The sequence below is a fragment of the Cavia porcellus genome, unplaced genomic scaffold (assembly GCF_034190915.1).
Source record: "Cavia porcellus strain 051 isolate PalLab524CR breed Dunkin Hartley unplaced genomic scaffold, mCavPor4.1 scaffold_16, whole genome shotgun sequence".
Lineage (NCBI taxonomy): Eukaryota > Metazoa > Chordata > Mammalia > Rodentia > Caviidae > Cavia > Cavia porcellus.
The window spans coordinates 16548627-16567320 of NW_026947499.1; the positions used below are offsets into that span (position 1 = coordinate 16548627).

General features: G+C 37.8%; 1 protein-coding gene and 1 pseudogene across 3 annotated transcripts in view; both read left to right on the top strand.

The window, feature by feature from the left end:
* The window catches only part of Bicdl1 (BICD family like cargo adaptor 1), a 114392-nt gene that overhangs the window by 37473 nt on the left and 58225 nt on the right, over positions 1-18694 (top strand). The window lies entirely within an intron of this gene.
* The window catches only part of LOC134470652 (dual specificity protein phosphatase 18-like), a 75534-nt pseudogene that overhangs the window by 29006 nt on the left and 27834 nt on the right, over positions 1-18694 (top strand).

The following is an 18694-nucleotide window of genomic DNA, read 5'->3' on the forward strand; positions in this document are numbered from 1 at the left end:
TTCAAAAAACATTGTATAATTAAGTGTTTTGGATGTGCAGTTCTGTGAGGTTTTTGTTTTTGATTTTTAAAAATTCTATGAGTTGTGAGTTTTACACCTGCCATGTAGATTCAGAACAGAGCAGTTCTCCCACCTAAGAAAACCAGGCATGCTTCCCTACTCCAGGATCAGATAAACACTTATCTCTTCTATATCCCTATAGCTTTGTCTTTTCTAGAATGTCACATAAATAAAGTCCTATAAGATGTAACCTGGAGATTGATTGTCTTCTTTCACCCAGCATACTGTCTTTGAGATTCATCTGTGTTGTATTTGTGTATCTTGTATGACTATACCACAGGTTTGTTTGTTTGTTTTCATATTCTCCCATTGGATTGTTTCCAGTTTGGGGTGACTATGAATGACCCTATAATTAACTATAGCCTGAAGAGGACTGAGGATTTAGCTCAGCAGCACAAACACCTGCCTGGCTAGTGCTAGGTCATGAGTCTGATCCCCGGTGAAACAAAGAAGGAAGAAAGGAAGGAAGGAAGGAAGGTTGGTTTGCTGCCCTCCCACCAGATTTTGGTTTTTTTTGGAGGAGGTACCAGGGATTGAACTCACAGTCTCTCACTTGCCAGGCACTGTGCTACTGAGCTATATCACTGGCCCCTATCCCATCCATTTTGAATTTTCATTCTACTGATCATTACCAAGAGTACTTCAGTACCTTTATTTTTTTGTCTTTTGAAGTCTGCCATCTTCTACTATGGTTTATTCACATATTTGAATCTTGAGTCAAGGACTGTGCTCTTGGGGCACCTCTTGCACAGGGCAGAGCACCTTCTCTGAAAGCTTAGTATGTGTTATAACCAGACTTATGAGACAAATAAATTCTATGGTCCATGTGTATTGAGAATTCCTTTAATATGTGCTCACCTTCTGAATTCCTGCACCATTATTTAGATCACTGGTTTCTAGTCTTCCAGTATAAGGACTACCCCCTTTTTAAACCTAATCCAGTGATTGTCCACAATATTTTGTTTTGTTTTTGTTTTGTGATGTAGTTTAGGCTGGCCTTGAACTCACTATATAGCACAGACTGGCCTCAAACCAGCAGTCTTTCTGCCTCAGCCTCCCAAGTGTTGGGATTATAGGGGTGTGCCACCACTCCTGGTGTTCCACAATACTGTATTTTGAAACAATCTTATTTAAGTATAATTTACAGCTTATAAAATTTGATCACTGTAAATACATTTCAGTTTTAGCAAATGTACAAAATTATGCAGCTATCACCACAATTCAGTTTTAGATTTCTATCATTCCAGAAAGTTCCCTTATATCCTTCTGTAGTGACTACTTACTCTAATCCCTACCCTCAGTGCAGGCAAACATGCATACCTTCTCTCTATACTGTTTCTTTCCTTTTTTATCTCTTATAAATGGAATTACATGGTATTTACTTTTGTGTCTAGCTCTCAATATATTTGTGAGTACTTATTGTTATAGCACTCAACAGTTCCTTTTTATTGCTGGATAATATCCATTGCAGGGATATATTGCAGATGATCCATCAGTGGTTGATGAAGCTTTGGATTGTTTCTGGTTTTTGACAATTATGAATAGTGCTGTTGTAAATAGTCAAGTATGGCTCTTTGTGTGTTTATATGTTTTCATTTCTGTTAGGTAGACACCTAGGAATAGAATTGCTGTATGGTATGTCTCTGTAAATTTTTGAGATACTGCCAAATCAATTTTTAAGAAGCTTATACCATTTTACATTCACACCCATAGTGCATGAGGATTCTAGTTTTTCCACAGCAGACATCTTTTGAATAAGTATGTATAAAGTTCTAGAGTCTCAAATGGTAATAGGTGTCATATTAGTATCAGCACACTAGTAAAAAAATACATAAATTTGTTCATATATTCTTAGGTATTGTTCATTGTTAGGTATTGAGTAATATTTAGAAGGGTATATACACAGTCTGTAACCACAACAGCATCTACTGTATTGACTTGATGTACTAAATACATCATACTCTGTATACATTCATAGTAACTCTGTGTTAGCAAAGGACCCATGTCTTATAAATCAGGAGCTACTGGTTAGAATACTTCTTTAGAAATGAATGTAAACTATCTATTATCTTTATATGTGCCATCTGTAATATAGAGACCTATCTCAGAAAGTTATATGAAAAAATGTCAAGATTTGGCCCCAAAATAGTGGCTCAATTTGTGACAGCTGTTATAAGTGGGAAGCAGTATTATTTAATAGAAAGAGTGTGGGTTGAGGAACCATGCAGGTGAGAATTGTAACTTACCTGAATCAGATTAAAGTAATAGTGCTCACTTTGCCCCCCCCCTTCCTCTTCCAACTCTCCTCCCACTACTGGGGATTAAACCCAGGCCTTTCTACTGAGCTACATTCTTTGTTTTTTGGTATTGTTGTGGGGGTTTTTTGTTTGTTGGTTTTTAACTACAGGATCTAAGTTTCCCAGTCAGGACTGGAACTTCTGATCCATAAGCCTCCCAGAGCACTGGGGTTTCAGACATTTGCCATTGTGCTCAGCAGCAGTGTTCTCTTATCTCAGTCTTGCCTTGGAATGGAGACTGTTCGGGTACTTGGAAATATCACCACTTAATTCCTTTTGGCCTCAGATTGCTGTTTGTACCTACTCAGTTTCTTTGGTTTCATCTTTTTTAGAAACATTGTTCCCACCCCCAGTCTATCAAATTCACAGTGTTAGTCTTGTATTCTAAAGCTGTAAAGTTGTCCCTGATTGTTTCATTAATTATCTGACAGCTGTTGAGACCAAATACTGATGGGTGTCTCCTTCTCCCAGAGATTCAAGATGACTGCTCTGGAATAAGACCTGGGCATCAGGATTTTTGAAACTAGGTGATTATAATGTGTAGCCAAGGATGACAGTTACTATTCTCATATGAAACCAAGATTGGGGGCAGCTGTTCTTGCCTAATTTAGTATGAGCAGCTGATGTTACAACTATTTCAGTTGCTTCGTTTGTAAAGAACAAAGTGGACTCTCAGATTACTTGTTAGATTGACACCATACAACTGGAGGACCCTCAGGTAAGTCTTTCACCTAGGTAATGCAGTTAGTGTCTGGGAAAAAGGGTGGTAAGAAACTGAAAAGCAAACCTTTAAACTCTGTTGGAGTCAGGCATGTGTCATTGGTCACTCCATCTAGGAAGCAATAGTATGCATAGTGAAATAGATACAGGTTTGTGCGCTAGATGAATCTGGGTTTATTTTGGCCTTGCTGATTATTAGATATGTTAATTAAGGTTTAGTGAGTTTGAAATTGAACATTTACTCATTGAAAAATAGGAATCATAAAAAGGTAAAAGAATCATAGTGTTACACCTCTCAGGTTCATTAGGGTTGTACCCTGTATATGAAATCTTTATTACCTGGCTTAGTAACTGTATTTGTACTACTCATTTTGTGTCTCACCAACTGGGCATTAAAGGCACTATGAAGTTAGAGATTTTGTCTTAGACTCATTTGTATCTACAGTGCCAGTTGTAATGTCCTGGAATCAGGGTGTTGTAAAACTTGATGATTTACAAGACAAAAAATATAGTTTCTTTTATTTTAAATCTGACCAGTCTCATAGGTAAATAATTAATGAAGATGGTACATCCTAACATTAGTGCTCAGCAACTGAGTGATGCTTCATATTATTTTAATGGCAGTATCCCTTCGTTTTTGTTTAATGAAATTTGTAGTCAGAGTCACACAGTGTCATACAACTCAAGAGACATGCAGTAGCACCCTAGTATTTAGCAAGAGATGCTCATCATCTTTTCTCTTGCTCGGTCCTCAGAGGTTCTAGAAACAATGGAATACTATTAGTGATGAGCAGTCCTACTACCAAACTGTATATTTTCAGCATTGTTCATGAAACCCAGGGCCTGCACATGTAGGCCAAGGGGTCTGCTACTGAGCTGCCTCCCTAACTCCTCATCCCACCTCCCTTTTCAGGCAGAATCTCACTAAGTTTCTCAAGCTGGCCTTTAACTTGTGATCCTCTTGCTTTACTCCTGAATAGCTGGAATTACAAGTGTATAGCATCACACTTGTTTTCAGTTTTTAATTTCTAAATATCATTAATTTTAATTTCTAAATATCATTCTTCCAAAAAGGAACCAGAGCTGCCTAGAAGAACAACCAATGCCAGAGCTAAAACAGGAATTTGACAGGGTGAGCCTTAGATAATTAAATCTCAATTTAAAACTAACGAAATTGTGTCAAGGACACAGAAGTCAGTTTGAAGGGACTCTAGTTAGAGAAACTGGCTATAATTGGTTCAAACATTTGAATGTGAAGAAACAATGCCAAGCTCATAATCATAAAAAAGAGACAATTCCTGCCACCATAGCCAACATTAAAATTAACCAGAAAATAATTACAAAAGAAATAAAAATTCCTTAGTGCTGGGGATGCAGCTCAGCCTTAGCCGATACAATCCCTGACTTCCATCTCTAGAAACAAAAAATAAGTAAAATAAAATTTGAACTTTTACCCCTTACCCTATGTATTGATAAAAGGAACAAATTAAGCTTTATTCCAGGATCCACTATTTCCCATAAGTTGCCAGGTAATGTTTAAGGGATAAAGGTCTTTAGGAAGAATGCCAGTAAATATTTGTAGAAGTAATCAGTTTGAGAATAACTTCTTTATGTACTAATAAAAGACTGATACAAGCAAAAAAAATTTTCTACAGTTGATATCACCATTAGGTGAAGGTAGATGAGGAACTAGATGTCACCCCACAAATTGTCTGATTATTATAAAAAGGGATATATCAGTCAGTGCTTAGAGAAAAAGATTTAATACAAGATATACAGCCAGGCATGGTGATGCATATCTGTATCCCAGCACTGGGGAGACTAAGGCAGGAGGATCACTGAGTTGGAAGCAAGCCTGGGCTGTATAAGGAAGTTCAAGGCCAGCCTGCACTCTACATAGTTGAGACCATGTCTCAAACCAAAAAAAGCTGAGTGTGGTTGCACACACCTATAATCCCAGCATTTGAGAGGTTGAGGCAGAAAGATTGCTATAAATTTGAGGCCAGCCTAGAATATTGAGTGACACTCTGTCTCAAAATACCAAAAAAAAAAAAAGATATACAAATATATATATACATATATATATATATATATATGAATTTATAAGACTAGCTTACAATGGCCACTCACAGAATCAGGAGTGGAAGAGTGCAAAAGGTCTGTCTGCACACCAAAGATCTGAAGGATCCAGTTAAAGGCTTGGAGCTCACTGTAATGTCCTGTGCAAATCCATATGAGAAGGTCAAAGGGTCTGCAATGCAAGGCTGAAGATTCTGTGTTAGAAGCCAGGAGACAACATCCCAGTCAAAGGTGAAAACTGGAGCTTCTATAAAGAAACAGAAGCAATCTTCATTCCCTTTGGGCAACAATTCTCCACACCCAGAACTATGCTGAGCCCATCTATTGGTCATTTCTTACTCAAATTGACACAATCAATTAACTATTATGGGGGAAAATATAGTTTACAAGAAGGATTACCTTAACATGGTATTCTATCTTGCCATCAGGAACAGTGAGACAACCAGGAAGTATGTGCTTTCTTGTGATGCAATGTGATGTAAACAGCATCTCCTGTGGCCTGTTTTTGAAAATTGTTTAACCTGAAGTTATTCATGGCCTTACAGAAGACCTTGCAGTGTACAGAAAGTACAGGGGCCACAACAAACTACAGTTCAAGTCCAGCCAAAGGCCTATCTTTATAAGACCTTTGAGGAAAGAATGATATTTTTTTATTTTTTGGTAGCAGGAATTGATTTCATGATCTCACACTTAACCACTGAGCTATATCCCCAGCCCTCTATATTTTTAATATACTGTCTTTCTGGGAGGGGTAATTGAACTCAGGACCTCACACTTGCCAGGCAGACATTTGTGTCACTGAACTATGTCTCCAGCCCTAAATAATATCTTTTTTTTTTCTTTTTTGGTACCAGAGATTAAACCCACACTAGCAAGGCAGGTGCTTATGCCACTGAGCTAAATCCCAGCCCTTAAATATTATTTTTTAAAAAGACAAAAATAGAATAAACCAGGCTGGGAATTTAGCTCAATGGCATAGCTCCTGCCTGGCAAGCACAAGGTCATGAATTCGATTCCTGGTACCAAAAAAAAAAAAAAAAAGAATAAACCAAAAAATGAGAATGTGACAAAGCTAATATTGGCCCACAAAACCTAAATGTATTCTTTGTATATTTTCCCAAAAAGTTTGTTACCCCTGTGTTAAGGAGAAACAAGTTAGTTGAATGCACAGGAAGCAACCAGATAAATCTTAAAAAGTGGATATCCTATAGAAAAACTAACTTGGTCTATTTAGTTTTATAGAAAAAATTAAGAAGTGGGATGAAATCTTTTCAGAATTAAAAGGGACTTGAGATATGAAAGTCAAATGCAATAAGTGGATCTTACTTTGAACAAATTAGCTTTAGAAGATATATTGAGGACTTCTGCTTAGGGGAAAGAAGATGGCGGCTTGATAGGTAGCTGGGTAGAGAGCCTGTCTGGGAAAAACAGCTCAGACGCTGGAATTTGACAACATGGAGAGAGCCGGATGAGTGGAGAATCCAGGAGGAAACTGAAGGAAAAAAAAATAGGAAGAGGAAGGAAAAATATGAGTGGAGGGCTGGAGCCTGACGTGCTCACTGAGACCGTTCCATGCTCTGCTGGGAGCCCCAAGGAGTTGGGCAATTCAAGGTCACGCTGAAGCCACGGCCACTGATAATAGGAATTGGTGAGTCCCGGACCCTTGGCGGGAGGATGTGGTGCAGCATGGAGTGGAGCCAAGGTGAAGAACTGTAATAGTTCGTGGTGAGTGCTGGAAATTGGGCCCCACTGTGGGTATCGCTGGCTGGAAGACATCTTGGAGTGGGACAGAGCCCGGCGCCACGGTGGTATCAGTCAGCTGCCTCTGGCCCAGAGAGGGCTGGTGGGACCTGCTTAGGCTGAGGCACACCCCTAGTTGGGACCCAATAGCCAGGGATGAAACTGTCCCAACCCTGTGACATCCACCACAGCACAGCCTAAGTTGCTGAAGGCACTTGCTTGTTGACTGACTCAGAGGGGAGAGGCCAGCCCACATCATCCCTGTATGCACCTCAGATAACAGCAAGTTGGAGAGGACAGCAAAACCCCAGTCAGCACGCTTCAGAAACACTGTAAGCAATAGGAGAGGGCCAGAGACTTCCACTACACACCTGTCTGAAAGAAACCAGAAACATGACAAGAGAGAAATAAGAAAAAACCTCCAGCTGCTGACCATAGGGAAATTAAGCCCAGGAGAGGTCAATACAGAAGAGAACCAGTGCAGCAATCATGCAATATTAGCCACAACATAAGCAGACATAAAGAAATAACCTCATAGACAAACTTAAAACTGAAATTCTAGTCCAAATGAGGCAAGATATAAAAAGATTAATTAAAGAAATGCTAAGCCCCTCCCAAGGAAACACAGATGGAAGAATGGAGGACCCAAGAAAAGGAAGAGAAACCTTTGGTGAAGAATATAAATAAAGTCTAGAATACATAAAGATCCAAAGAGATTACCAGGAAACTAAAAACTCCATTGAAAGCTAGGAAAATGCCTTGACAGAAACTGAAGTTAGCCTTTCAGAACTTGAAGAGAGATTTATAATGTGTGATCATGACAGAAAAGATCTCTTAAAAATAACAAGGAACCAGGAAGAAACAATTCAAAGGCTAGAAGACGACAAGAGGATCTATAACTTAAGAATAAAAAACGTGAGCGAAGAAGCAGGAGTAACCACAAATGAATTACAAAGACTATTCACAGAAATAATTAAGGAAAACTTCCCAAGAATAGGAAAAAAATGATATCCAGATAAATGAGGCATACAGAACTCCAACCAACTACAACCAAAACAGATCTACACCCAGACATATAATAATCAAAATCCTAGAAATCCACCACAAGGACAGAATATTTAAAGTGGCCAGAGAAAAGAAGCAGATCACCTACAAAGGAAAAATCAGCAAAATAATGACAGACTTACCAACACAAATTCTCAAATCGAGAAGAGCCTGGGGGGAAATAGTCCAAGCCCTGAAAGAAAACCTCCAACCAAGGTTGATGTACCCTGAAAACTCTCCCTCAAAATTAATGGTGAAATAAGATGTTTCCAAGATAAAGAGGAACTGTGGGAGTTCATGGCACCAATCCCACCCTACAAAAAATACTGAAGGACATTCTAGAGAGAGAAAAAATTACCAGGATTCCAGCAACAGTGGCAGAGAGGCCTCAATGAATGGGGCAGAGGCGAAAAGTAGACAAATAATAGCAGAAAAATAGAATAGCAGAGATAAGGCAGAGAAGGTAGGCTATAATCTTTAATATAGATAGCCTTGATACAGTAACAAAAAGAAGCACAGGCAGAGTAGATTAGGAGGCTCTGAATAGGAAATATACTCAACCTGAAAGAGGGTTAATAGACTGAAAGTCAAAGATGAGAAAACAATGCTCTATGTGATAGGGAACCAGAGAGAAATAGGAACAGCAGCCGCAGATAGGTTGAAAAGTTATGACACTTTTGTGCAGTGTAGAACTACACATCTAGAAGGAAGGAAAACCTTGTGGCTTTAGTAAGTAAAGGAGTACAGCTCCAGATCAAGCTTAGGGGTAAAAAGGTTCAGCAACACTCAGATAATGGGTTGACCCCCTAATCTAAAAACTAAAGGAGCTAGTGGGACCCAAAATATACAAAGCATCCTGAGGGGAAAGGTGAGGAATTGCCTTAAAAAGGAAGGCAGAGGACATTATTAATAGTGTATCAGGATTTAAAAGCCACAGTAGTCTTATTGCTCTGTTTGATTTTATTTTGTTCTGGTCTGTCTACTCATACTAGATTTGAGGGCACAAACAGCTGTCCCACAAATAGCAGGCTATACCACGGTAACTATCCTTAATTTCCTTTTAACTGAAACTGAAGCCCTGTATTACTTACTGTCATGGTTTATGTCTGTGTCCCCCAGGCCTCATGAGTTTGCATTGTGTATTTGTGATTGGTTCATTGTCTAGTACTTGGATTGATGGTGTCAGTGCTCCACCCACCTAGGGGTGGAGCCAAGATGTGATGTAATGGCAGGAAGAAGGTGTGTCTTGCTCTTTGCCAGTTCCTGTTTGCTGTTTGGAGCCACCATGAAAGGCGGCCCAGCCATGCTCGCCTGCCTGGGAGCCAACTGAGTGTGGACTGAAATCTCCAAAAACTGTAAGAAATAAACCTTTCCTTTCCCAACTTGGGCATCAGGTATTTTGTCTCAATGATGAGCATAAAGTGACTAAGACACTTACATTGTCTTACTATGACTGATCTTATTTGAAACTGGTTTGTCAGACTGCTGTTTTGCCTTGACTGATTTTATTCAAATTTGGTATGCTTGATAATATCAAGTCCTAAGAGTAGAGGCAGCTACTCTGAAGATGACAAGATGTAATAAGATACCCATTCCAGTTTGATTATTAACTGCTTTCGAAGTCCTATAATGTCTCCAAAGTTGTGTTTTTATTAAAATAGCTATGTAATGTTATGTTCAGTTATATTATGCTTGGTAATGTGGACAATTCTATTGAAAATAACAAGAGAAAACATAGTAACTCTGTAGATCACCTAATATATTATGGTTTTATATGTTTTTTTCATTTCATGTTTTTCTAAGAATTTGTTTTGTTGTCTTGTTATGATCTGTTTTTCCCTAAAATACAGAAAGGATAGATATACATGTTAGAGATGCACACATGGGGAGAATTTCTAAACTATTTACGGGAACAGATTATATAATGCAAGATGTAATGAACAGATACTCTGAAGAAGAGACACTAAGAAACCCAGTGCTAATTCTGTAGCATTATGATATAAAATCTAGCAATACTATTATTCACTGTTCAGAGTGATATTAGTCTAGTCTCTTATGTTCAATTTCAGCATACATAAAGATAAGGACAGCTACTACAAAGAGAATGAGGGACATTATGGCAGTCATTATTGACTGCTCTAGTGTCAGGCTTTGAAGACCTAAAAAGCCTTCATCATCCTGTAATGATTTGATTAGTTCTATAATGTTCAATATGTATTCAATGTGTGTGAAGATGGGGACAACTATTTGGAAGAAAACTAGAGACAATAAGATAGATAGTGAAGATCTCCAGTGGACTTGCTTTGAAATCCGTGTTTCTTAAAATTATTTCCTTATGATCTGTTTTGTTCTGTTCTGTTTAATCTTACCCTTTCTAAAATAAAAAAAAGCAGTATAAGAGACATAAATTCCAAGGCAAGACAACCAGAGATCTTCACTGTCTATCATATTGTCTCTTGTTTTCTTTCAATTAGTTGTCCATATCTTCAAATACAGTGAATTCGTACAAAAACAACATAGTATAAAATTGATCCAGACAGGATGATGAAGGTGTTTTAGGTCTGCAAGACCAGACAATAGGGAAGTCAACAATAGCTGTCGTAGTTCTCATTCTCTTTAGAATAGCTGTCCATACCTTCACGCATGTTGAAATAAAACAAAGCAGACTAAAATCACTCTGAACAAAGAATAATAGTATTGCTGGGTTTCACATCATGATGCTACGGAGTCAGCACTGGGTACTGTAGTGTCTCTTTCTTCCAAGTAGTTGTTCATTTCATCATGCATTATGTAATCAGTTGTCCTAGACGGTTTATAAGTTCTACGCAGGCATGAGTCTCTACATATATATCTATCCTTTCTGTATTAGAGGGGGAAACAAAACAAAGCAAGACAAAACAAATTCCTAGAAAAACGTAAAATGAAAAAATCATAAAACTGCAATGCAAGGTGATTTACAATGGTTATTATGAAGTCTTTTATTTTAAAGAGAGTAAAACCAAACAAACAATGCAAATAACAGGATTTCAGAAAAAGACAACAGGAAGTCAACAGTGGCTATCATAATGTCCCTTGTTTTCTTCAAAATAGTTGCCCATACCTGTACACACAATAAGTTAATATAAACCAAAATAGTATAAAAGCAATCAAAACACAAGAATAAGAGCCTTAAGGACTTTCAAAACCAGACACTACTGCCTCTGTGGTTGTACTCCACTGATCTGTCTCACATTGCTTGTGAATTTCTTGTGCAATGATATGTCAAGCCCCCATTGCTGCTGAAAGGGAAGGTTTTGTGTCCCACCCCCCATCCAGCTTGTAAAACAATTTATACTGCAGAATTTCCTTTTAAATATAGTGGTGTCATCCAGCTTACTTGGAACTGGTATTAAACCAAAGTGGACATTCGATGGGAAAACTGGAATCATAAAGAATTTGAACTAATGCTGCTAGTGAAATGCTGCTGAGAACAGTGGTGAAAACTCAATCCTTGTGAAGTCATGTTAAACCTTACCCTAGAGAGGAGTGGTGACACTTGCCTGTAATCCCAGCACTTAGGAAGCAGAGGCAGGAGGATCACCAGGAATTCAAGGCTAAATAGTAAGTTAAAGGCTGATCTGAACTATGAACTACGTGGTAAGACCCTGTCTCAAAAAAAACAAAACAAAAAACCTTTACCCTATTCCACTATGGTATTACTTTGCCTTGAAAATGCTTAGTAGAATAGCATGCTTGCTTGCTTGCTTAATTTACTATTGGTACCGGGGCTCAAACTTACAACTTCATACATGCCAGGCAGGCACTTATGCCACTGACCTAGATCCCTGACCCAAGAGTAGCATTTTTTTTTTTTTAAATCTGTACCAGGGATCAAACTCATGACTGCCTGCTTGCGAGGCAGGCGCTTATGCCGCTGAGCTAAACCCCCAGCCCCTAAGAGTAACATTTTTGTGTTTTATAATTTGATCTGTATTTGTTTATTCTTTAGAGACTCACAATTGTATTATCCCTTTTTTTTGCAAGTAAAGAAATTGAATTAGGCATTATTATCCTCATTTTAAAGATAAGGAAACTTGAGACCTGAAGAAGCTGTGATTTGCTCAGAGTTGATTAGTTAGGTCCTACAAAGCTGTCATATTATTGTCCCTGTCTGTGTTTTGTTATGACTGTTTCTCTTATTTGTTTGAGAGCTTTAAGAATCCAAGTTGCAGACCAGGGATTTAGCTCAGTAGCATAAGCACCTGCCTGGCAAGCATGAGGTTCTAAGTTTGGTCCTCAGTATCAAAAAAAAAAAGAATCCCAGGTTGCATTCCCCAGGTAGAAATATTACTTTTCTTGTAAAACAATTTATACCGCAGAATTTCCTTTTAAATATAGTGTTGTCATAAGCCTCCAAAATATATTTGGCCTCCATGAGACTGTTTAGCTATTTTTAATCTAAGACAGGCTAACATCACTGAATGCCATCATTTCTAATTAACAGACCTTAATTTGCAGTTATAGTATAAGATAGGCAAATAACAAGATGATTCAGGTTCAGAAGCATTGAAATGTTGATTATTATGTTTCTTACTGAGTGTTTCTTTGTTTTTTTGTACCGGGGATCGAACTCACAACCTTGCACTTGCCAAGCAGGTGCTTACGCCACTGAGCTAAATCCTGACCCTTGAGTGTTTTTAAGGCACAGTTTTAATTGATGTAGTAATGGGTATTAATCTCACCCTGCCTTATCTTGCTCTTGTGCTGTTAATGACTCAGGAAATTGGCCATTGTAAGGTTAGCTGTTAAGAGGGGTTTTTTTTTCATAATGTCTAATCACCAGGGTAGTGACTGTCTATTTAAGAATCGAAAATTGGAATGTAGCTCTGTCATCTATAACTCAGGCTTTATTAGATGTAGCTGAATAGAAGAGTCTTTTCTAGTCTCATTGTCACTAGAGTTTTAATTAATAAGAAGATACCTATAGCTGTATGTGCTGGAGTATACCTGTAAACTTAGCACTTGAAGGCTGAAGCAGAAGGATCACTGTAGTTCAAGACAAGCCTGAACTACATAGTGAGACCCTGTCTCAAAAAAGCAAAACAAAAATACAGTATGTATGCTGTGTTTGGCTCTCTGTATTTCACATTCATGTTTTATTGGCATTTATAAAGTCCCATTGTCAGTTACCTGTTCAATACCAAAAACTATCAAGACATGCTATTTTATGAAGTAAGCAGCAAGGAGTCAGAACTGGCCAGGAGCCTAGCTATCCAGGAAGAGTCTATGGATCTCGTCTTGATAGGTAAGCAAGGCACATTGCAGGGTAGCCATCTGACTTAGGAAAAAGCAGCCTGTTAAAAAGAATTGGGAACAATGGTCAGGATGCCAAGAAGTCCTGAGGAGGCTCTAGCAGCAAAGGCAGTCCTCAAGGATGTGGGCATTAACTGCCTTATGTGTCGAGCTCATATTCTCACAGTGCCAAGCAGTGAAATCTCTAACCAAAAAGAGGATGTTAGGAAAGTTTTTATTGAACATTAGAAGAATAGCACCTGATTTCCAGGAGGGGTCCTGAATGGGTGGCTGCCAAGGCTCTTTGTCAAGGGTATTTTATATAGCAGAACCGCAACTTGAGTTGCTGTGAATCAAACTGTAGCCAGCCTATAAGATTTCAAGTATAGTAATTTAGCTAACATATTGACCTAATAGGGAATTGAGGCATGCAGCAGGGGCCTATTTGCAAGCACCATTAGCCTTAGCTTATCTATAATTTCTAACATAAAAGAACAAAGACATTTCTTTGGAAAAGGATGGGAGAATGGGCTGGGGCATTCTAGTCACACACCTATGTATCTGATACATTAGCTAGGCTTACTGGACCATGATTGCTAATTACAGTATAATCCAGGATGCTGTTTATCTCTAGAGAGGCTTACAACCTGGCCAGGGTCTCCATCTTGAGGCCACTTCTCTTCAAATTTGCCGCCAAGTACAGAGTTTTGATGTACCTCATCTTCTACACTGACTCCCTCAAGGGCCTCATCCCTCTCTGTCTTATTCTATCTTAGCTGTCTATAATATTCAAAGACCTAAAGCAACTCCTACTCGAAGTCATGTAAAGATATGTGTGGTAAGATCACCACAGGTGCATACATATACCATACTTTGAAATTCCCAGGGCAGTATTGTGCTTCGTGCTCTGAATTGCATAGCTATAATATTGCCTAAAGGTTTGCAGTTTTTCTTCTCAATAGGTAGAACAAAGAGCCACTGGTTTCATTCTATAAAAAACCATCTGTGATTTTGTGATTATTATAACTAAGTGTTCTTTTTTATTTTTAACTTGGTTGCTATGTATGAACTTTAAATTAAAATGTAGGTCTGTTTAGAATTTTCAAGTGTTTACTCTAGTTTTCTTCAAAGTATACCTCTAATAACATTAATTCCAAGAAATTATCTCAAAATAAAGAAGATTGTGAGGGTAATGAACGTGGAAACATTTAATAATCTATCCTTCTCTTGGAGATTTGCAATGTATGTTGGTTTACTAAAAGCTTCGTATGTGGGGCTGGGGATTTAGCTCAGTGGCATAAGCGCCTGCCTTGCAAGCAGGCAGTCGTGAATTCGATCCCTGGTGCCGATAAAAACGAAAAAGACAAAAAAAAAAAAAAAAAAGCTCCATGTGTTAGTATACTAAAAGTAACCCAGTATTGCCCGTATTATTTTGACCTCAGAATTTTTTGTCACTGATATGTACTGACCTGAACTAGTATTTCATTTTTCTCTTATAGATTTGAGATTTAATTGGCAAATGAAAATTGAGCCAATACATATAGTTAAAAGATTATCATAATTAAGCCGGGCATGGTGGCTCATGCCTATAATCCCAGCACTCGGGAGGCTGAGGCAGGAGGATCGTTGTGGATTCGAGACCAGCCTGGGCTACAAAGTGAGCTCAAGGCCAGCCTGAACTGCATAGCGAGACCCTGTCTCAAAAAGCCAAAAAAAAAAAAAAAAATCATAATTAACACATTCTGTCCCTACACGGAGTTTCCATTTATGTGAATATGAGAAAAGTGAGAATACTTAAACAGCTGCTGAGCAAGTTTTAAGTAAACAGTACTGTATTTCTTAAATGAGGAAACAGAATATACTCCTGGAATAATAGCTAAAAGCCAAGTATACTGAACTTGAAATGAGAGGTGAAGATACAGATTATCATTAATATAGTCCCATGATTTAGAGGAAAGTTCAAACCCACATTTAGGAAATAAACTCAAAGGAACTTGTAAGGGTGATCTACCGTGTTTTCCTGAAGAGATAGATTTTTGGAAAGTGAGACAAATTTATGTTACTTGGAGCTAGCAGAATGTTGAGGATACCTCCCATTTGTATTTCTTTTTTTTTTTTTTTTCACCTTTTTATTAGTACCGGGGATCAAACTCACAACCGCCTGCTTGCAAGGCAGGTGCTTATGCCGCTGAGCTAAATCTCTAGCCCCCGATACCTCCCATTTGTTTCACACTCTAGGATTTATAAAACTTACATTTCTGTGGCCAAAAATACTATGAGGTAGAACAGCAAATATTGTTCAAATTTGTATAAAGGAAATCCTCAGACTAAATGACACCCAACTTTGACTAGTAGGTAGTAAAACTTTGTATACCTAGGCTCTGGGTTTCAGCCTTCACGTTCAGCACTTAGGCCCATCATTTATAGAAGTGTATACTTTCTCTTCACTGTCTTTAGTTGTATGTACTTGTAGTTATATTTCTAGCCTTTTTTTTTTTTGGTCTTCGCTACTTAACAGAGCAATTGAACAAATAGTGCGATCTGGATATGGCAAATACCCAGTTTGTCTCTAGCCTTGAGTTTTGGTCTCAGAGAATCAAAATTTTTGAACTTACCCAGATTTCAAACTCCTAGGAAATGTCTCTCCTATACGCATGTAGGACCTACTATGTCTCACTTTTTTTACTTTAGGGTTTTCACAAATTCAGCTAATATTTATTGAGGACCAACTACCAAGACACCCAAAGTATAAAGCCATACATATTTCCCCCATTCATCTTTAATCTAAAATTACTTCAAGGGGCTGGGGATTTAGCTCAGCAGCATAAGCACCTGCCTTACAAGCGCGTGGTTGTGAGTTTGATCCCTGGTACCGGTAAAAAAAAAAAAAAATTACTGCAAAAAATTGTTTCAAATATACAAAAAATTTGAAAGAATTATTCATTGAACACTTTTTTTATATTTTACAACTAATACATTTTATTTTTAATAACATGCCCATCTGTGCTCATCCATCACTTCACCTTATTTTTTTGCTGCTTTTCAAAGTAAGTTGAAGTTGTCAGTACACATATATCTTAAATACTTTAGGATATATTTCATTAACTAGGCTATGGCATTTGTTTACAGTTTCCTTTTTATTTGCTTAACTTTTTGTATGCCAGGAATAATTTGTGCTTATCAGATGTCTATTGAATGTGTGAGACAGATGACTGGAGCTTGTATATTTTTAAATGCGGTAGAACTCTATGTAGTCTGGAAAGGCCATTTCATGTCTGCTGTCTTCACAGTCTCAGAATTCCTTCCACCATATTTTCATCCATTACATGCATGCAGAATCCCACACATACCTATTAGAACATTCTGTTCTCAAAGGCAAAACCTTTGATCCTGAGAAGCCAGGAAGAAGGAATCTTTTAGAAAAATGAGGCAAGAATAAATTGGCACTCCTCATCCTGGTAGTGATGAATTTGTGTTAGTTCCAGTGTTGTGAACAATGACAGAAACAGAGGGCAGCTGGCTAGGAGTAAAAAGGAAGTTTTGTTGTTGGCTTTTTTGTTTGGCTTGTTCTTTGGATTTTGGTTTTTGGTAGGCTTTTCCCCTCCAAGTAGCTCATAGCCTACCAAACTCATGCCATATAGCCCTGTCACTTTTAAACATTGATGACTTAAAGAATTGATGCCTCCTGCATGTCCACACTATTACTTTCCATTTTCCAAGGTCAGCTGACCATTTGTCTTCTCCATTTCCTCACCATTCTGGCACACAGTGATTACTTCAGTTTTTGAACTCATTATTCACTTGGCACTGGTTACACACTGCCTTGGGAAATTTTATTTAATGAATTTTTAAACCAATTTGGTGTTATTACAAAAATCAGTGTACATGCACAAGTCAAATAATTGAAAAATAACATCATACTTTTCACCTTTTAGAGGTCACTGAAAGTTTAGCACCTTCTAGATATGTAAATACATCTATAATTTTTAAACCAAATTTGTAAGCCACTTTTGAAATCAATGATTTCTACCTTTCTATTTCAGTAACTTTGCATTATTGTAATTCTAAGACATGTTAGAACTTCTCCCATTTGATCTCAGAAATACCTTTATAGTTGGTTTACACATTAGGGTCCAATCCAGGATCATACATTATTTCTAGTGTATTATGTCTAGTCCTGTGTTATTCTAGTACAATCCTTTTTTTTTTTTATGCCAGTGACATATTGAAGAATCTAGGCCTAGTTCTCCTTACAGAGTTCAGCTTTTGAATTTACATGCTTGCTTTCTATAATGATGTTTAGCTTATCCTTCTGTCCTCTTCTTATTTAGTAGAGATTATATATAAAAGCCTGATGAATTCAGGTCAAACCATTTTAGCTAGTAAAATGTGCCTGTTAGATGTAGCTGGATCGTTCCTTTGTTGTTGAGATTAGTCCCTTGAACTACAGTGGTGATGTGAGAACCTCCATTGTTCAGGTTTGGTTTTCCCCTTTGAACAAGAAAAGTAACCTATAATAGGATGCTCAGGTATTAGCTTTTTATTTTTTTTATTTTTTTTTTTTATTGGTACCAGGGATTGAACTCACGACCGCCTGCTTGCAAGGCAGGTGCTTATGCCGCTGAGCTAAATCCCCAGCCCCCAGGTATTAGCTTTTAAAAGATTTCTTCTTTTAAACAAACTTCCAAATACTGGAATGCAGTTTCTCGTCTTTCTTTGTCATTGAGCACTCTGATAAAAATAGCATATCATTAACCAGATTTTCACAAGTAAATTTATTACCTAGTTTTGGTTCATATAACCTGATGCTCTGATTTTAGAAAATAAACCAGTGTTAATTGTGCACTAATAGAAATTATGCTTATAAGAATTAAATTAGAAAGATTTCAAGTACAAGATGACATCTGCCTTGTATAGAAAATGAAAAACTAAGAACTGCCTTTTAGACTTAGGAACATGCAAAATGTAATCAAAGTTTCTTGAGTGTAACTCAGGAAGACACAACTGTACTATATTTTTAACTAGAATTATGATAATAAAATGAATCAAAGAAAATGAACCAAACACAAAAGGTTTTGACTGCTATCCTCTGACAGTGGAAACAGTGACAGGAAAGGAGACCTACTGTCCTGAAGAAAGAGCCCTGAGTTTGAACAGAAGTATCTGGTCCTGGGCATTTAACCCCTGGGAGGACATGACCTGTGACTTTCTGATCCTATTTGCAACATAAATTCATCTAAGAAGCCCCCTTACTGGGATTTGGCTTCATATCCCACTTTCTTTCAAGGCTCGTAGAGTTCAGAAGACTGTTGATTTACCATTTCACCTTTTCAGGGGATCAGGAGTCAGCATAACTTAATTGGGTCCTCTAATTAGGATCTCTTGATCAAAACCAAGATAGGGGTTAAGCTAGGTTCTCACCCAAGCTCGGGACCTTCTGAGATCCTCCTAGTTCTTAGCCAAATTCCTTTCCTTGCCTTTAT